Raw genomic sequence first — 4,563 nt, 5'->3', positions numbered from 1 at the left:
CCGCCACACCAAAACGGTCGAAAGAGGAACTGGCGGACCATGGCTGGCGACACCGGGCCCCTGGTACCACCAACGACAGGGACAAGCCCAAGGCCGAGTTCGTCCTCCGCAGCCTGCAACTCCGCGGTAGCGAGGAACAACGACCAACTCCGTGCGACGCCGGCCGCACCGGGCGGCCCTCCGATTCTGCAGCCCCGGGGGACCCCGCCGGAGGGGGAGGAGGTGGAGTCGGGGGGAGCGCAGCAGCATGGGACGGACAGTTCTAGTGGCATTCAGATTACGTAAGTGGTTTCAGTAGCTTTGTAAGGGTACAAGCTTACGCGGTGATATAAGATTGGCAGTTTCCCTGCGCTCTGCAGCCACTCCAAGTTGCTCCAGAAACTCTCCATCCGTTGGCATGAACACCAATTGCCACTCCATCTGCTCGTAAGGTCTCATATTTCTCCAGCACCAGACTAGCAATCCCTTTCCTATATGCATGCCATGTTCAGAGCTAGTCATGTTACTCTATAGGGGAAAGGATAAATTAACTGTGATGTGGACTTGTGGAGCAAGTGCACGCACCGGTGAAGAGCGAGAGAGCAGGTGGCAAGGCCGCAGATGCCGCCGCCGACAATGACGATGCCATGGGCTTCCCCCTCCATGTCTGCCTCCTTCCTTGTTTACTTTACTCTTCCTCAATGAGCAAGCGTCGGCGATCACTTATACGCAGCAAATACGAAGTGTTTGGACGGGTGGGACCCGCGCGTGGTGGTTGGTTGTTTTGGGCCCCGTTCGGTTGTTCCGGAAAGGGTCATTCCAGGCCTGAAAGTATTCCTCCGTAGTACAAATTTGTGAAGAAAGGGTTGGGCTAGGAACCAATTCCAGGTAACCGAACGGAGCCTTACCGGGTCTTGGAAACGCCAGCTGCATGCATACATGCATGGACACAGTCATACTCAGCGCTTCATTAATTTTGCACCTTGGTAGTATATGTAAAACTCTTCTCCACGCCTTGATAATGCATTATGGGCAATTGGGCATGGTCACACCTTGATAATGCATTAATGTTTGCCCCCCAGACGCCGAAACCCCAGAAATTGCAGCAAGTTGTGACATTTGGCGAAAACATTACAAATGACAGAGTTCGGCTGAAGGGCAGCTGACAAGCGAGACATGACAAATATCTTTCCTAGAGAATCTTGGACAACAAGCATCCTTCCTTGCAATTTTCTTAATAACTTACTCCCTCGGTCCCAAAAATAAATAATAACGTTTTTTTTTACTTTGGATATCGTATTTGACCATTTGTCTTTTTCAATTTCTATGTAAATTATAATATAAATAAATTATTATTAAAGTATCTTTAATAATAAAATAAGTCATAACAAAATAGATAATATTTACATAAAATTTTTGAATAAGACCTACGGTCAAACAAGATGTCTAAAATTAAAAAAAGTCACTTATTTTGAGACAGATGGAGTAGGTAAGAAAGAAAAAAAAGATGGCTACCGGCAGATACAAATAGGTCAAATCGTGAAATAATTACCAATAGATAAATGCCATCAAACTCATAAGAGGACTTTTTTTCACAAACAAAAACATATTTAGGTCATTCCGAACCTACATCACTGTTTGGTTTAAGTAATGGCATGACCACATCGTAACCCAAACATATTATTTAGGTCATTCCGAACCTACATCGCTGTTTGGTTTAAGTAATGGCCTGACCACATCCGTCATTAACCCATTCCATGGAGCAGTAACCCGCAGGCAATAATGCAGAATCGATTGATTCCATAAAAACTCATCGGACCAACCCAAGCAGAGCGACCAACCGTTAATCTAAACACGTTGTTAAGAATCTAGATGATCACTTTGAGAGTCATAGACCCAAATAAAAATATAAGAAAAGTTTAATTAAAGATACAGGCTGTATTTCACTCTTTAAAATATTATTAAGCCCTATATGCGCTACGAGCTTCAAATCGATTGTTTATACTATACATTAGCTAAGTGCACGCTGTATCAGCAAGAATCCATGCTTTAATAAAAAAAATATAAAAAGAGAGTTTATTTCTATACAAAAGGTACAATAAGCAAAGCACACTAAAAATATAAAAAGAGAGTTTTATTTAATAGACTAAAAAAGATACAATAACAAGCAAATCACTTTTAAAGGCGACCGCCAGTCGTAGTTGGTGTGGATGAGTGCCTTGGTGCCCAGGAGAGCCAGGATGGCCAAGAAGGCGAGCTTCGTGGCCAGCGACTTGGCTCGCAGTAGTTCCCCCCATGACGAAGGCCTCCAACGAAAGCCTCGCCACCCTCAGCCTCCTCTCCCTAATGTACTCCCCAATTGCCGCCGTCGCCGCACCGATCATCATCTTCTCGCACGGCTCATCAGCACGGCCGCCGCCACTCCCAGCGGCGGGCTCGCGCTAGCGACCGGGCGAGCACGAGGCGTCCTCCAGCGCCGCGAGCCTCCTTGACCGATGTACGACCCATGGCGTGCAATCGCGTCGCCGGCGACCGTCACGGTACCCTTCTGGAAGCTGGCGAACGCGACCCTGCCATGGCGGCCGGTACCACACCCTGGTGATCACGTTCAGCGACTCGGAGTCAGAGTTCTGGACCATCTCGACGATCTCGGCGGGGCACTGCTGGCCTTGCAGCGTCTGTAGCACGGAATGCCTCGTGGCACCTGCAAGCACAGGTGACATGCATCTTGGTGATGACATGGCCAAGGAAGAGCTAGGTGATCTTTGTGATGATTAACATGCATGGCCAGTAGTACCCCTACCTGTAGAAGGGAGTTGTGACAGGCTACAAAGAAAATGACGAGAGTGTCGGTGATGGGCGAGCGTCCAACGAAGGAAACGCTTGCCCCGTAGACCGCAGGAAATGGTCTCCGAAGGGATGCCCGTGGTCGGATACCTTGTGAATCCACGCAGAAAACGTGCGAGTGGCCTGATTTTGCCGGAGACATGCCTAAATACTTGCCACCACTGAGTTGGAGCCGTCACAGCCAATCAACACCTGCAAGATGGGTAGTACTCCTATATCAACAAAAGAATTCAGACCAAGGTTGGGATAAAAATGGATCATGTTGTAGGAGTTAAGATAAGATCGATTGATGCTGCCCTTGGCCCTGATAATACTGCCACCCGGTGTGGTAAGGACCCGCGCCGGGATCTGATGGATGGATCGCTGTGATGTGGCAAACCCAAACGGATCGCTCCTACAGGTATGTTCTTGGCCATTGTCTCAAGTAGATCCTTCCCTCTTTAACCATCGGAGCTCCTTTCTAGGCAAGGACCAAGTGACAGAGAGATCAAGTAATGACAATCACTCTGGCCGTATAGGATTGCATCTTACAAGGGCTCTTTGTGACGGTTAGCTAGTTATTACCTGACGGGTGTCAGGGTGCTCTTCTCTCTTCCTGCCACACGTCGTGAAACCTGGAAAAAAATGACAGTCACAAAGCAAGCTCTACTGATTCTGAATCTGATGGCATTTGGTACGAAAGGTCAGTCTTCTCTTCCTGAATGAACATCTCGTTCCTAATTCTACTACCTACCCGATTCCACTTTTCAGTTTGATGGAAGTTCTCGAAGTCTTACTAATCTCAAACATATGAAGTTTATCCTAATATGGAGTATTTCGGATGGGAGTCATCAGGATCAAGGCAATGGTAAATGCTGGTTGCGAGAAGAAGATTTGGCATTCTATACTAGTATTCAGAATAGATTAATTTCAGAGCAGAGGAAAATTTGCATGGCTAGAAAGTAGAAACTTACGCGGTGACAAGGTTGGCAGTCTCCCGGAGCTCTGCAGCAATCCCGAGTTGCTCCAGAACACGCCATCCATTGACATGGACACCAATGGAGCCGCCATCTACTCTCAAAGTCTCCGACTTCTCCAACACAAGGCTCGCAATCCCCTTTCCTGGATGCAAATCAGCAGCAGATTGCATTGTTGTTGGCATGACAGCTACTCCTACTTCAGAAATCGCAACTTGAATGCATTCAAGCTTTACCATTTGCAGGTAGAGACATACACCACGATATTGTAGAAGTAGACATAACTGGAATGGTTACTCTAATACGGAGTACTAAAGAGGAAGAATAAATGGGGAATTTGAGACGAAGGGGCTGAAATGCTGCCATATCAAGCCGAGGAAACTAAAGCAGCCAGCCATGGATGTGATGTTACCGGTGGAGTGCAAAGAGTGGTGGCGAGGCCGCAGATGCCACCACCAACGATGACGATGTCATGGGACTCCTCCATGTAGTCTCCTTGATTACAGTAAGTTGCTGCTGGTGCCCGGATTAGAGGATGCCGCATTCATGCGCATACATCTTCATAAGTTTGCTGTTGGCGCTTTTGACTTCGAATCCTTATTGTTAAAGGGATGGGGCTCCAGAGCACAACCAACAACCGGGTGTGTGCCCCTCACCAACTAAAAAATCAAAAGAAATGTGCAAGCCGTGGAACGTGCTAAAGATTCTCATTCGATTGCCGAACATGCGATCATTGCTGCGGCGGGGTGCCCTGTCCCTGGATCACGGTACCCCGTGCCGT

At 47.6% G+C, this 4,563-nt stretch overlaps 1 pseudogene; it reads right to left on the bottom strand.

Moving 5' to 3' along the window:
• Positions 1–2,092: 2,092 nt before the first annotated feature.
• On the bottom strand, positions 2,093–4,360 carry LOC136463565 (monooxygenase 1-like; annotated as a pseudogene).
• Between the last annotated feature and the right edge of the window lie 203 nt (positions 4,361–4,563).

The sequence above is a fragment of the Miscanthus floridulus genome, chromosome 7 (assembly GCF_019320115.1).
Source record: "Miscanthus floridulus cultivar M001 chromosome 7, ASM1932011v1, whole genome shotgun sequence".
Taxonomy (NCBI): domain Eukaryota; kingdom Viridiplantae; phylum Streptophyta; class Magnoliopsida; order Poales; family Poaceae; genus Miscanthus; species Miscanthus floridulus.
The sequence above is the reverse complement of the archived record's forward strand: the minus strand, read 5'-3'. Positions and strand labels throughout refer to the sequence as shown.